At 37.8% G+C, this 16,774-nt stretch overlaps 1 protein-coding gene across 1 annotated transcript in view; it reads right to left on the reverse strand.

Moving 5' to 3' along the window:
• The window catches only part of si:ch211-142k18.1, a 42,666-nt gene extending 26,414 nt beyond the window's left edge, over positions 1 to 16,252 (reverse strand). The window contains exon 1 of the mRNA XM_047388549.1: positions 16,218 to 16,252. The gene's annotated coding sequence lies outside the window, so the exon portion shown is untranslated. The remainder of the gene's footprint in view (positions 1 to 16,217) is intronic.
• Between the last annotated feature and the right edge of the window lie 522 nt (positions 16,253 to 16,774).

The raw sequence follows: 16,774 nt of genomic DNA on the forward strand, positions 1-16,774 counted from the left end.
TATATTCTGTAATGCAAAAATAAAACCAAAGAGCAAAGTGTACCGGAGTCAAATTCCTTGTTTGTATGTACGAACTTGGCAATAAAGCTGATTCTGATTCTGAAAATTTTTTTTTGAAATGGTGTGCATTTATATTCAGCCTCCCTGAATCAATATTTTGTAACAACACATTTTGTTGAAATTACAGCAACAGGTTTATATTTCCCCCAGCTTTGTACATTAGTTCTGGAGTGTGACTAGGCCACAATTCTATGGTAGCTCTGGTTTGGTGTTTTTTTTTCTGCTGGAAGATGAAGCTCAGTCCCATTCTCAAGACTTTTCCAGCATCTTCAGTTTTTTTTTTTTTTCCAGCATTGTGCTGTATTCAGTTCCCTCCTTCTTCTTCTACATTCCTACTTAAGAAAAGCATCCCCACATCATGATGCTGCCACCACCATGTTTCAAAGTGGAGACGATGGTTTACAGTGATGTGCAGTGCTAGTCTTTCTCAACATATAGTGTTTTGCAAGTGGGACATTATGCTTAATGTTGGCCTCAGCTGACCAGAGCCTCTTCTTCCACATGATTGCTGTGTCCTCCATAACTTTAACTGTACTTCTTTTGGTTGTCTTTCAACAGTGGCTGCTGGTTTCTTGCCACCATTCTGTAATCGTATTTAACCTGGTGACAGATTCTTCTACCTGAGCTGTGGATCTTTGCACCTCCTCCAGAGTAACCATTGGCCTCTTTGGCGCTTCTCTCATTAAAACTCCCCTTGCCATGCTGTTTTTTTTTAGGTTGATAGGCATGTCTTGATAGATCTGAAGGTGTGCAAAGAGTGTTTTTTCTATTGTAAATATTTTACATTTGAAATTAGTCGATATTAGCATGATCCTGTCAGTGTGATGTTGACATAAATAAGGATTTCTCCTTTTAGAGCCACCTTAAATAGCAGATGACTCCAAAAAAGATGCAAGCCTACAGGCTGTGTATACTCTTTCTAGAAGCAAGCATTTTTGAAACCCCTGTGAGAGGTAAAAACTGTGTCTCTATACCAACGTATGAAACAGAGAAGGTGAATCTGAGAAATGTGAGAATCAAGACCCCAGCTGTGCCCTCATCCTGATAGAAACTCTTAATCAATACCCTAAATAGCCCTAAAAAGTCATGTTGAAAATAGTGAGGGTCAGGGTCACCTACATCCAGTCAGTCTAAGGTGTGAAATTAAACCAAGGTTCCAGGTGTGTCGGGGGTTTATGGATGCTGACTTAAAATGAAAAATAAAAATTTATTTATTTTGCTCTTCTAGTTCTGTATAATTTGACTCCAGGTTTGCAAGAAAAAAAACGGTTTCATTCATTTAAACTTCAAAAGTAACATTCAAAGTACAGACTGGCAGATAAAAAGCCAAAAAAAACCCAAAAACACACTCAAAATTCAGGTCTTCCTTCATATGTTTTTTTATGTACTTTCAAGTAGGCACCCCGCTTAACTGTATGTGCCATTGGCATTCAGATCACACCAGCCAAATGCATTCAAGACGGCCCTCTGAAGAAATCAGGCTGCCCTTCAGGCTCTCGTCAAATATACCTTAATAATGGGATTTTCACCCCTAACATTCAATCTCGTGGGGGACTAATGGGGAAGAATAATATTTCCAGAATAAGGTGTGAGTGGTTTCAAAACTGAATTTAAAATGTTAGAATTTGCCAAAGAAAAGCTGGCTTAGACACGTGTAATGGTCAGGAAATCATGCTGCTCACAGCGAGCTGACACACACACACTCACACAGCATCTCAGTCTAGCTCAGACATGAGCTGTGGTCTCACCAGATCTGTGAACTGCTTACTGTAAATGTCCTGCTGTTGAACTCTTATAGGGCTAATATGTAACTGCGTGCTGGGTCTGGAATTTCCTATGTTTTGGGTTCCTCCTCCTTATTTCCTTCGCCAGTCCTGTTCTTTCACCTTTTCCCACATGCACACACTGACAGCTTCACAATCATTGCTGACACAAAATTTTATGAAACCAGGCAGCGGCTGAATTTGCACGGTGATCGCATTAACACATGGACATTGGTTACATTCTACAGCATTCCAAATGTGCTGCATAAAAGTTATGTGATGCATTTTAAAGAGATGCTCAATCTCCAGAGTTGTTTATATTTGTTATTTTTTTTAAATGTGAAATGGGGATGTAAATTATCCCCATTCAGTCTAAACCAACCAATATATCATGCTTTATTGAGCCTATAGTCCCTGCATCTTTTACATCCCAGCATTGTTTTCAGGTTTAGTTCCCCTCTGTAATGTTAAATAATTTTGTCTGTGCAAAGAGCAAATGATGATGGGCTGCTGGTGCTGTGTCCAAACACTTCAGACCAGTTCTATGCTTCTGTTTGGAGAAACAGTCTTTGACATTTTGAGTAGCTTATTCTTCTCCAGATTGAAAAGGTAAAAGCATAAAAATGAGTCAAACACATTGACATAACATATATATTTTATCCAAATTAAAGTCAAAGGCAGATGTTATAGTATTTTTTTGTGAAAATTCTCATATATAAGGTAGTTATTTACAGTGCTTTCCATGTGATCATTCACAATAGGCACCAAGTATATGTGTCCTCTTGGTTTTCCCAAATAAAGGCTGAAATCTCTGCTAGTTCTTTCCAAAGTGGCCCAAGTTCAGTCAGATTGAAAGGATAGCTTCTGCGAGCAACCATTTTCAAGTTTTCTCTTGATAGTATTCTGGTCTGGACATGTTTTATCCCTTGTTTCAGACCTTTTGTGCAGGTGTGTATACAGTCACATGAACACTGGTCTGGACCAAACAACCGAACCGAGACCCTGGACTCTGACAAATAGACTCGGCACGGAGAGCACATCGTCTCCTTTGGTTTGAAGCACGCATTCGCCGTTGCAGAATTAGAAATAGAACGAAACCTGTGTTGAATGAGTTGCTCACAACGAATCTGTAGCAGTAATAACTGGCCAAACATGCAAAACAAAAAAGCAGTAAGCATTACTTTCATGATAGTTTTCCTCCATTTCCGGGTCTGTGCTCTGTCCCGCCCTAGTCATTTCTCTCCAATGGGAGCAATGATTGTCACATGCATGGCTCATTTTACAGTATAGTTCACTTGCAAGAAAGAAAAAGAAAAAGTCAGCTTTTGGTCTGGACCAAACAAGTGGACCAAAGGACTTTCTTTGTGTGAATACACTCTTAATCTAAACCCTTCTATTGTGATCTTGGTCGTGTATTTAGGGTTATAGTCCTGCTGAAAAAAAAAACCTTCAACCCAGTCTGTGTCGAGTTCTGAGGTTTAGGTTGACCAAAGCGCAGACAAGAGCTTGGCAGCAGCATGTAAAAATCTTCAGCTTTATTCCAAAGGGTTTCAAAAATGAAGCAAAAGCACTGCAGGTGAAATCAATAAGTCAAAATCCAAAACTTACAAAGTAGACTCAGCAGGAAACATGGTAATACTTAGACCATAGCCAAGGGTAGAGAATGGGGTTGTGAACGGAAGGAACCAGCGAAGTACAATGAGAACCAGAGAGCTAATAAACAGAGGGTGTGAGGTATGGACCAATGAGACACTGGGGCAGGTAATCAGATGAGAATGGAAATCAGGTGTGGACCAGGTTATAGAGAACTGAGGGAATCTGGGTGGTTGCTAAAGTAACCAAACTAGAAGACAAAAGGGAACATGAGGGAAGCTAGACAATAACTTAACCAAAGGGACCTGACTACAAAAACAAAACTATAAATAACAAAACTCAGGGAAACAGACCTAAGCAAAACTATGGACGAAGATAATAAACCAAAAGAAACATAAGAACCTCGAATAATCATTAGCTAAAGTAAACTGAGAAACTAGAGAGAATAGAAGAAACACCAAAACCTAATAATTAACAAAGAACCCATAAAGAAACCCTGACCATAAATAAACAAAAACTAAACCACAGAAAGGAAACCAGGACGAGGAGGAACAGAGAAAATAAACTAATAAACAAAAGAGCGCAAGTGAACAAATACCAAAACATAAATAAAACACAGAGATACTAAATGGGAAACTAAACTAGAAACTACAAGGAAGACAAGGGAACTAGAATAGCAACAAATATAATAATAGTCATAATCATAAGAAAACCATAAGAAATAGGAAAACATAATAATAACAATAATAATAATAATAATAAGAAGAAAACCATACAAAGCAATAAGAAAGCAACCATAAAGAAAACTTAACGAAAAGGAAAGAAAACAACAAAACACTAGGAGGCGGTAGAGGGAACAAAACTAACAGGGACCAAAAGGAAACAAACAAACATGACTACAAAAACCCAAACCAAATAAACGGTTGAAAACACAAGACCACAACAAAGTCCAAAATGTTGCATCATGACAGTCTGGAGTATTTTGCAGCCTATAACAAGTTTTCTTACAAGCTTACCCTGTATTTAGCTCCATCCAGCTTATCATTGACACTTGCCTTTATTTCAATGTCTTTTTAATTGCCCTATCTCCATAAAAGTCAGATTTGTGGAGTGCATGACTAATATTTTTCAAATGAACAGATCCCACCTTAGCTGTGAATTTCTGCAGGTCCTCCAAAGTTATCATGAGTCCTTTAGCTGCTTCTCTGATTAATGTTCTCCTTGCTCTGCCTGTCCGTTTTGTTGAACAGGCACACCTTGATAGGTTTGCAATTGCGCTGTACTCATTTTGCAATGATTGATTGAACAGTGCTTATCCCAGACCTGTCTGATGTGTTCCTGGTCTTTATGGTGCTGTTTGTTCACAAATGTTCTCCAGCAAACCTCTGAGGCCTTCACAGAACTGATGGATTTATACTTAGATCAAATGACACAGAGATAAATGGATTTATAAATTATGTGACTTCTGGAGAAAAGATGGCCAATGATAATGCTCCTTTTTAACCATTATCAAAGTAAAGGGGGGCTAAATACAAATGCATGTCACACATTTTCGTTTTTATTTGTATAACATGTTGAAACCCAAGTATCATTTCCATTTTGCTTTAGAATTATTTGGTAAATTGTGTTGATCAGTTTCACAAAATCCCGATAAAATACTTTGAAATTCGTGGTTATAATATCAAATAATGTGAAAAGGTTTAGGAGGGAAGCATAGTTTACGAAGTTTTAAATATTAACTTATTTAGTTGGGTTTTTTTTATCTGCAAAAGAAAATTTAACAAACAACAGAACATTATTTTCCTTTCCAAAACAAAAGAAGTGTGTGATTTTTGCAGTAGCTGGATTATGGGTCAAGAGTGTTTATGTGGCAAGAGTGTTACATTAATATTAAAGCTTAAAAGTCTGATTCAACTCTCTTATCTTAATCAATCTTATCTTTATCAAGATGAATGGTCAAATTAGCTTTGGGTATCATTGAAATTTAATATGAATTGTGGAGTAATTTAATTTAAGGTGACATATTCTGATAGATTTAACCAGCATTTAATTAAATGATCCGAACACTTCATCTTCTGGTCTTCCCACAGATTGCACGACAGTTTCTGCTGCACTGTAACCTCTTCTGCCTTTTAACCTAATGACGGGTTCCAGCATTCAACTTTAGTTTTTAGCCTTTAGCCATCGCTCATAAATGTGTTATTGCACACACACACATCCATTACATTTTCTCCAATAGAGTGAGTTCAATTAAAAACATTGAAACCAAACTCTTAAAACTGCAATTCACTTTTCCCTCAAAGTGAATATTTAAAAGTTGGAACCAAACATTTGCATTTGGCTTTGTGAAAATCACATTCAACTTGTGCTTCAAGTAGAGATATTTATTGTTATTACATGGCAAAATATGAATAAGCAAAGGTTAAGCATTAACCATCTACAACCACAAATAACTATTTGTACTCTGCTGTTTATGCTTTCTTTTCCAGAAAAAAAGTATTTGAAAAGATAACAGCTGGGGAGATGCAAAACCAATTTAAAGATTGAATTTGTTATATGGTATATTCGATTACTAATTTAAAGCAGTAAAGTTCTACATTTAATTGAACACATGGCACACTGTAAGCCCTGTCATCACGAGGTCACTGTAAGCCCTATCGTCAACCTAATTGCAAAGATTTTACAGGTCACCTTTCTCATGGATAGATTCTTCCCCACTAAATCTAATTTTTCAATCTCCATCGAAAATGGACAAATAGGTTTCAGTTCCTGTATGTTGATCTTAGTTGAACTTGTAAGGATTATGATTATTGATTAGTTAATATTTATCAAGAATTATAATTTAAAATCATAATTCTAAAAACAAAATTAATTTCTTAACCAAAATCATTACTTACGAATAGAAATCAGAGATGTCCTCTGGTGTTGTGATTACGGGCTCAAAGCTCTTTAATAATTACAAATTATTAACCAAAACCACAAACTGTCACTGTTTATTCAACCACTTCACCGAAGATGGAGGATCTTCGACCTTGTTTTGACAGATAAATCACTCTTGCACGAAATAAACACAAACGCTTCTCTTAATTATATATACATATATATGAAGATTTATTGAAGCCAAATAATCCTGATATACCATTATTCTGGTCCAAAAACCTTCACCTAACTAACAAACACTGTTCTACAGAAAGGGAATAAAAATGACTACCTAACAATAATAATAAAAGAAAAATATATATGCGCATTTAGAGTCTATGAAGATCAATCCAGCAGTTTTATGGACAAAACGTGTAATTTGGATTAAATGGAAAGAGAAGTCCTCCAGGTGTGTTGATGTCTCGATTCCAGCGGTCAGCTGATAAAACGATGAGCTGTGTGCTCTTAGTCAACATCAGCTGATCGCACAAAATCTCGGACAAAGGGTCATAAAACTCTGAGGCGGGAACTAAGTGGAAAATCTCCAGCAATAAAACTGGAACAAAAGTGGTCAGACCACGAGGTACAGATCGCAGTTGCTTTGAATGAAAACCTTTAAAAGTTCAACTTCTAACTCCTGGCTGATTTGAGATCAGCCGGACAAAACATTAACCACACACAATTCAGCAGCGCTTGCGCAGCAAATCAAAACACCACTCAGCATAAAACACTTCAACCAGTATTGCATGCAACAAGTTGATACCTTGGATTAACTACTTGTGATTATAAATCAGCTTCACTATGCCTCATCCTGGCCAGACCTCTAAATGCACCTATCTGGTTTAATATAAAAAGAACGAAATTACTTTGACGTTGATTTCTTCTCTCCACCAGTTGAGGATGGGATCAGATCTGAAGAAAAGGAGGGGGGGGGGGACCACGCGTCCGTGATCAAATTAAGAAAAAAAAAACGAACGGTAACTTCTCATCCGTCCAGGAGGAGAAAAGATGAGGAATCGTTTAGTTGACTGAATAACAAGGAGGAAACTCATCTCCTTGGAAATAAAACCTCTGTAGGTTTTCACCTGCGCCGGGTGTCGGCGCAGTCTTCGATCGGTGAATAAATCTGCTGATCTCTGTGTATCAGAAAGATGTCCAGCTTTCAAGCTCTTCCGGAATGGCCTTGTGGAGCAAAAGTTCGCCTGCGAGCTTTTGTCTCCAGATATGCGCCTCCGTTGCACTGTCCTGTGAGACAGGTGGGAAATGGCAACGAAACTCTGCATCTCAGCCGGTTTATGCTCCCAGTGATGTCAGAGCTGCGACGTCTGTTGAGCTGCGCATGTCAAAATGTGCGACCAAAATGGATGACCCCAACAAACTGTATGTTTGTCTTTAGATTTTTTTCTTTGTAAATTTGTTGCAAAGAAAGAAAGAAATTATGTGAAAAGAATTATTGATAAAATAATAGTTAATTCAAAAAGACATTTTTCTTTATTTTCTTTGCACTTTTGCATTACTGTTTTCTGGTGTTCCGAAGCCAGGGTCCCTGCTTAGGACAATGGTGTTTTGTTCCTCTCACATTACTGTGCTTGGTTACAAAACAAGCTGATGGCATGTCTTTAGTCAGGGTCAAACACAGCTGTTCGTCTATGCATCTCAAATTTCATTTCACTGCAGACACCTATGATTTAGCTCCTATAATAGGTCAGTGCTAGTAGACAGTTGGTGGACAGAATAAATCACTTTTCCAAAATTGCATCCTATTTGCTGGCTATGATTTTAGCTTTGGATCAATACTTGACTGCATTCCTGTCTCAGTTTTAATACCAGAATGATGTAATAAATCTATATCACTGAAATCTCAGACCTAATTGATAATAAACTGGAAATCTAATTCTCAGTCTCTTTTCTCTCTTATGTTGTACTTTCTGGTCTAAGTGTTATTTAATATGTAGTATTTCGATAATTGTTAGAGCTTTCTCTTTACATTCCCAACAGTGGTAAATTACAGCCACTAATAGCTCCAGATGGACACTCAATGCCTGATACCCTCCCTGCTTTTAAAGTAATTACAGCAACCATGAGTACTAAAAGGCTTTGATATATAACATTTTATTTGCTATATTTGCTCATTTTCAATATTCTTTTTAGGTAAGTAGTTTAAGAACATTTTTAAAACAGTTTTTATGCTAAGTTTACATTTTTATCAAATTATTTTATAGAACTTTAAACACAAGCAATAAACTAGTCAAAGAAAAAAGTAAAATAAGAATATAAACTTCTGTTCTGATAAAAAAAATTTTTTATCAGGTATAAAGCGCTTGCAAAACAAATGTCTTATGAAATGGCTTATGCCTTCAAATCGCATTAAACATCAATTTTGTTCACTTACTTTGTCATTTCAATCCAATTTCTGACTGTTTCATATCCACAAACAAAACATTTCATAAACTACTTTTTTCTTTATGTACTGTGCCTTGCGAAGGTATTCGGCCCCTTTGAACTGGTCAACCTCTTGCCACATTTCAGGCTTCAAACATAAAGATATAAAACTCAAATTTTTTGTGAAGAATCAACAACAAGTGGGACACAATCGTGAAGTGGAATTAAATTTATTGGATGTGTCAAATCTTTTTAACAAATAAAAAACTGAAAAGTGGGGCGTGCAATATTATTCGGCCCCCTTGCGTTAATACTTTGTAGCGCCACCCTTTGCTGCAATTACAGCTGCAAGTCGCTTGGGGTATGTCTCTATCAGTTTTGCACATCGAGAGACTGAAATTCTTGCCCATTCTTCCTTGCAAAACAGCTCGAGCTCAGTGAGGTTGGATGGAGAGCGTTTTAATTCTGACAATTTAAAGTACATTACTATACCTTCATCATATTGTACTTTAACAAAATCTGGTTTATAGCTATAATGAACCAGCACAAGGTGGCTTAGTTATTTTGGTTTGTCATATTTTATAGGTGTGAGTTAATTCAAACCGGGATCATAGCCAAAATAAATGGAAATTAGGCTTTAAAATGAAGTTTTTTTTAAATGTATTATACATAGCATTTAAGTTATTTTATAATTATTCACCCAATTGATCACAATGGTATGTAATTGTTTGTTCACGGATATAGAAATGGAAGTCTGAAGGGACAAAATTGGAATACTTAGCTATGAAATGGGGGTACAAATTGGCAAAGGGGATAATTATTCCAGAGACCCCTGAAGAAGCCCTGATTATTACTAACAGATGTTTTGGTAACCAAATGTTCCTGTTTTTGCATCCTTCATACGTAAAACAGCAACGTTAAGCAGCCGACTACATGTGTGTTTTCTATTGCTTCTTGCTTTACAATGTATGAGAAAAGACAACAACAGTACTGTTGTGACAACTAACTTTTTCTTTTTTCATGTTGGCTAAGATTTGGACCGATCCCGAAGCAATTAAGCTTATACAATGGTAATGAAAAAGTTCATTACTGAGAGAAGATGTTCGTCAGTGTTCTCAGATTATGAATTAAAGCTATTGTTAACATTCATCTTGACCTAAAACTCCAGTGGGGAGTTCTGGGAAAACCGTGGACTTAGCTGGAAAATTTTAACAAGCACACCTTACAGGTCCCTCCCACTTCCTCTCTGCTGTGTTACAGTCCTCCCTCCACGGATCCTCCCCCACAGCAGAGCCTGCTGTGAACATCATCGGTCTTCTTCTGTTTTCCTGTCTTTGTTTTCTGAGCAGGTGTCACTCGAGAAATTGGCAGTTTTCCTGTAATATTAGATTGTTTCTCTGCAATTGGCACAGTTGCAGCACTCCGGCAATCTTGAGCTTGAACGAAGGTATGCGCTGTGCGGGAGAAGGGTGTGAGCAGGGCGTACACAGGCGTGATTGACAGTGCTAAGACATTCCTCCTGGCTCTGATTGGTTGTTTCTGAAAGGGATCAGTCTATTTCTGCAAATGGCATAAGACCACTGATAGGAGCTAGAGGAGCTTGATTTTTTCACAGATCATCTGTCTCATGTTATACTGTCAGGACCATAAAGACAGTTTTAACAAATATGTAAAACATACATTTTAACAGAAATTACCTACTGGAGCTTGATATTCTTTTGTAACATTTGTAGAAAAATATCCAGAATAGTTGAGATGAGATCTAAAGAGCAATGCAAATCAGGAGCGTCACAGTACAGCACAAAAATAAACTCACCAATTGCTGCATCATACTAAAATGCATTGGCACAGAAAATATTAGGAATCTTTAATTAATAGTTTCTCTTAAGAATAGAACAGGTTGAATAAGAATCACTAGGCATCGTGCCTTTGAATTTCAGCCAGAGACCAGTCACCACTGATGTAAGTTGTTGAATGCAAAATAATAGGGGCTTGTTTAGGGACAACCAAGGCTATCACAAAATGCTCTAATTTTGTTAACTGTCCAAATCTCTACTTTTGAAGGCTGTAAAACATGTTTATTTACTGAATATTTAACACATTCAGCAGTCTAACTCCTGTGCAATTGCTTCCCAAGTATTTTGAGGATGAAGAAATCTTAAAGCAATGTAAACTTATTGGTAAAACTTCCTGAATTCACACCTGCTCATTGACTGTGATTTTTCTATTTGGACTTTGCCTGCTCTCTCTGTGTCTGTGTATGCTTTTTCTGGGTGCTGCCGTTTCCACTCACAGTGGAAAACACACTACAGAAGCACAGTGCAAAGGTGAGATAGGCTAAAACTTGATTACAAATTAGCTTCTGTCAAAATCCGTGGTGTGTCTGCCTGCAGCTAACCATTTTACCGCCAGGTGCCATTGCCTGGAGGTGCTGGAGAAGGGACAGGTGCAGCTCATCAGGCTTATCAACTGGGCAGTATATGAAGAGGCCGTGCCTGCACTTCGTTGTCTGAGCGTTTTGCCCTTGCGGTACAGCTACTGGCCTCCCCTGAAATCTACTCTCGTAGTATGAAAGTTATTGTTGAAATTTTCTGTAAACTTGCACTGATTTTGCCTGTCCTGACACTTTCAGGTGCCATACCTCTGGATCCGACAGTTGACCAGAGATTTAAAGAATCGGTCTGAACCGAGTCTCGAATTGAACCTTCGGGCTGACTGTTCTGTGAGCCACCAGCGAAGCAAGTCCTGTCCGCCCTCCTAGCACCTTCTGTCGGCCCCGTCTCAACAAACTGCACAATCAGTTCTGGTGCGTTTTCTGAGGTCCAGTTTGTAACTCTCCTCTTCTCCCGCGGCCAGACGGTTCCAGTCTTGTTTCCCGTTCCCAGGATCATTTGTTTAAATAAACATTCACTAATCTCATCTGTCTCTGGTTGTTCTCTGCATGTGGGTCAGGTCGGCAGTTAACATTATGACAGCTTCAAGTATTAAGGTGAGTGTCCATGGTTGCCCCTCAGTCTGTTTGGTCATTATTAAACTGGATTGCTATCAGAACTGGCTCATCGATCAGCTTATAGCATATATCAATGATGTTATACCAGATGCAACAGTCATTTAAAAAAGAACTAGCTAGACTATGTTCAGCAGCAGGTGTAAAAGACTTCAATTTTAAAATAAAGAATCAATTTAAACCAGAACTGTCCAAATGAAATGGCTTAAATACAATAGGTCATAAAAAAAGTTTGAAAATGTCACATGTAAATTAATGTATTAGTGGTGACAGCCCTGCGATGGACTGGCGACCTGTTCAGGGTGTACCCTGCCTCCCGCCCATAGACTGCTGGAAATAGGCACCGGCTTCCCCGTGACCCACTATGGAATAAGCGGTAGAAAATGACTGACTGACAGTGGTGACATTGCAGCTTTTATGAAACTAACTTCAACTGTACTGACACTATCAGTCCTAAATCAGTCTTCCAATTCAACGAAAACAGACTAATTACAGTCTATAAAATGCCTTATGACTAATCTGGTGTGACAAATCCACCTATTAGGTGCTAATTATACACAGATGCAACTTCAAGGAAAGACGTGGCAGAGTGACAATTGTTTTCTTTTGTGTTGAGAACCATAGGGCTCGAATAAAAGTGATCTTAGCCCAGAAGTCTTGCTTGTGACTGACCCTTTTAATACTCTTTGCTGTTTGTCGTTAATACAGATGTTTCTCAACAATCCAAATGGGTGAGACACACACGCAGACATTTCCCACAACCAAGCAACATTTATAGCAAAGCAAAGCAGGCATTTGAGGCTTTGTGTTATCTGTCCTAAAAGGGCTAAGACATAAATGGAGAAACTGAGGCACTGGCACACATTTTAATGCAGATTGTTTTTGGCTCAGCGTGTAATCAATTTTCACAGGGTACAGGCTGTGAAATTCAGAAGGTTTGAGAGACTCCTACTGAGTGTTGTCAGTGGGCCTGCAACAAACCAATGTGCAGCATAGAAAGGGATTTCATATAGTTTGTCATGTTTGGATATAGACTGTGATATACAAACCAAACAGGAATCAGACTGTTGAACTGAACTATGATGATGTTTTTAGAAAAGGTATGAATATTGAAGCTGTCTGAACCAACTAGTCTGAAGGAAATGAGTGAATCAAGAGATTAAATGTTTGTTGCAGGTGGAGTCATTACAACTCTGGGGAGGTATCATGGGTCCAAGAGTTGCTGAGTGTGGTTAAAGTTGAATAAGTGTTGGTGACTTGATGGCTATTACTGTTTAGGTGAAGTTTACTGATCTTCAGATGGTGTATAGTTGGAGGGCAGACAGGCAGGTAAGTAGAGATACGCTGGTAAATACTCAGGACGAGAAAAGGTTTACTTGTGTAACAATGTAATGAACAGAAGTATGTTTTATTGGTTAAATAAGTAAAAAAAGAAATGCAGTTTAATTACAGTGTTTTTTTTCAGCTTCTGTAGCAAAATCAAAGTCATTGGTTAGCCATGTTTGGAGTTTCTTAGTTACAAAATTTGTCCAAAAATGAAGAAAGATTAGTGTGGATTATCAAGATTAAAGAAGATTAGGTGACTTCACAAAACATTTCCCTGAATAATCTCTTTAATGTTCTCCTTTCTAATTTTTATTTCTTCTGATAAGGTTGCTCTGAAGAGCCATGGCAAAATGATTCATTTTTTTCAGTACCTATGCCAAATGAGCCTGTTTAGAAATCCTTCTGCTGCTGGAGGGCTGCAGCTGTGCAGCGTGGTGAAGTGGTGCTTTCTTCAGTCTGCCTGCAGGAATTCATTATCCTGAAAGCAAGCGTGGCAAAGACCATGGGCAGGTGGTGTGGGTAATTTCACATTCCTCCTGTGCCCTGTGAGCTGCAGACGCCCCATGTGTTATCTATCTGTAGTGAAACAGCACATTGGCAAGGTCTGTTCAGCTGTCAGTCTGGCTGAAATGAGCCAGTGTTGATCAGATGAGGGGATGAGAAGTGCCCCCACAGAAATCTCTCTTCACTTTTTAACTATAAGGACCGACAGACTGCAACTTCCAGAAAATACTTCACTTTGCAGACTACTCACTGAAATTACAACCAAAAGCATTCCCAAGATTGCAACAATAACCACTGACACTGTAAGAACTGTTCTGTGGAACATGAACTCTTGAAATATGATCAAACCTGAGCTTATACCCTCACGCAGGAATCTCAGTGGACGGAACACAGGCATTTGGAAAAATGTGAAGTGATGTGAGCCGTATTGATTTGATTACTCAGCACACTAAGGGCCATCTAACTGGGGTCATCGCACAACAGCCAGACAGGAGGCTTCACTGCTGCTTTGTGTGTGTACTGCTGCAAATGAGAGATAAACTCAGACCACTGGGCAGTGCAGGCATACACAGGAGCAGAAGTGTTGGAAAGTTTAACACAAGGTCAACAACATCTGCAGCAACATGCCACTATTGTTTGAAGTGACAACCCAAAAGATAGAACACACATCTTTTCCATCACAAACTTTTTAGTGCTCTTATTTGGTACTACAGTCACATCTCTCTAGGCTTGGGAAGAGGAACCGTAGGTATTGGGAATCAGGACCTGATACAGTTATCTTACAGATCTTGTAAACAATAAGAAATTCTGCACTATTTCTCTCAACATGATGAGAAACTTGATTAAACATCCAGTTGCAATGTCTGAAGAGTAAAAACTCTGAAATCTGAACTAACTTTTAAAGTTAGTCTTGTATAACCCTCTTTTCCATTAAAATCCCCCTTCTTTGCTGTATTGGAAATCTGAAATTGTAAATATTTCATGAATTTATTGTGTGTTCGTGTATCTATCATATCTGCTACTCAATTTCCTCTGAAATTGTTTATCATTCTGGTAATTCTTTTCTCTGTTTCCTCTCTTACTGATGGACAGTCTAGTCCAGCATGGTCACCGTTCCTGGTACATTAACAAAAGAGTTAGGAGTGCATTTAGCTCCCAACGGTAAAAGGGGACTTTGCGCCTTTAAGACTGTGAGAGTAGGGCGAGGAGTGTGTGTTTAAATTTGACAAGCATATCAACGCTGTCATCAAGGCCAGCTTTTCAGCTTCAGATCTTATCTTTCTTGGGCTTACTATGTAAGAGCAATCCACACATTTATACATTGCGTTTGGATTACTGTAATTCTTTGTATATGAGGTTGTTCCAGGGTTCCCTGCAGCATCTACAGAGCGTCCAGAATGCTGGAGTCCATCTGCTGACCAGAACAAAGGGGTGTGAATCTATCACACCTGTTTTGTGCACCCTTCACTGGCTTCCTGTCAACATTTGGGTGAAATTCAAGGTTTCATTGATTGCCTTTAGGTGTTTAAATTCTGTGAGCCAGGCTCCTTTAAGTAAGCTGTTGCAGCCTCATATTCCAGCCCGAAGGTCAGCTGAGCAACTTCTGTTGGCTGTTCCTAAAGCCAGGCTAAAGTCCAGAGGTGATAGGGCCTCCTCTGTAGCAGCTACCAGACTGTGGAACAGCCTCAGTACTTAGGTCAGTTTAAGTCCACACTGAAAACATTTCTCTTTTCCCTGGCCTTTAACAGTAGCTGAAATAAGATAAGAATGATTTACTTTATTGATGCCAGAATTGGGAAATTATTGCAATTTAATTCAAATGGAGTATATCTTGCTCTGTTACTTTCACATTTATTTTATTACTCATTTTATTATTAATTTCATTTTATTCCCTATTTCATTTTATACCTATTTTTATCTATGATGAATCAACTTTATGTCAAGCGCTTTGATTGGCTGAGGTTGTTTTAAATATGCTATAAAAATACATTTTTATTTTAATTGCATATACGTCACTAAATAGGGTCTACATCTTCTCACCTCAGCAGCATAGAAATAGTTGTATTGACATAGTTTGCAAGCTTTCTCCATTACTGAGCCTTTCCCTGAGTCTTCACACATTTATAATAAGACATGCAAGAAAAGCTGTGTATTCTCTAATATAGATCTGAGACCATTAAAACCCATTTTTTCTGAACCATTTATTTTTCTCTGTTGCTTGTACATAAAAAATAAAAAGAGAAGTGACCATAACCATCAGGCATAAAATACAAAACAAAGCTGAAGCTTAATTTCCTTACCATGAATAGGAATACAATTTTAATTCAAAAAATATGTATTATTTATTTAGCCTGTTTTATTCAAAGATCAATACAATCATTGCTTTGCCAACACAGCAAGTTTTTAGTAGGCATGAATGATGCTTCAATAAAATGTAAATGCTTTGTTGATTGCCTTTTCATTTATCTGCAACTTCATATCTTATAGATGATACAGTTAATTTCATGGCCGTAAAACACTAAAATATCCAATCAGCAAAAAGTCTGGCACAGGAAAGTTGAATAGAAGTTTTAAAAAGTTAGAGATTATTACAGTCAGGTGATTTGAAGTGTAAAATAAAAACACCCAAGGAATTATAAAGCCCATAATTGTCATAAACTTACCCAATCTAATATGACCTCAAGCAGTGAGACGGAAAATGGCAAGAGCAGTTTTTCATTAGCAGGGGGTCTTTTCCATTACTAACACAGCTTCCAAGTAAATAATTACCATTCAGGAGGAAAAAAAGAAGTTACATAATATTATTATACGGAGCTGAAATGACAACGTGCTGTTTCAGAGCCATTTCTCAGCTTGACATATTGCAAACCGTAGTTTGAGACCAAAGGTCCATATTTCCATAATGTAACATCCAGGAAGAGGTTTATTTGACAAAGACAAAAGAAGATATAAATGCCATGTAAGGTCAAGGACAAAAAAAGAATAATACGAAAAACATACATATATTTCATGTAATTTTAAATTGTTGTTTTGGTTATGTTCATGACGGTGAATGGTAGCACTCATGGCTAACTCCAAATGTCAACAAAAGATGTTGGATAAAATTTATTGCAAACTAATATTGATGTTTTAACACTGTCTGAATGACATAAAAATGATTTATGCAAACTCACAAAAAATGCCATATGGACATGATTCTTGCCTATGTGTTAAAGCTGCA

This window comes from Girardinichthys multiradiatus, chromosome 15 (genome assembly GCF_021462225.1).
Source record: "Girardinichthys multiradiatus isolate DD_20200921_A chromosome 15, DD_fGirMul_XY1, whole genome shotgun sequence".
In the NCBI taxonomy this organism is placed as follows: domain Eukaryota; kingdom Metazoa; phylum Chordata; class Actinopteri; order Cyprinodontiformes; family Goodeidae; genus Girardinichthys; species Girardinichthys multiradiatus.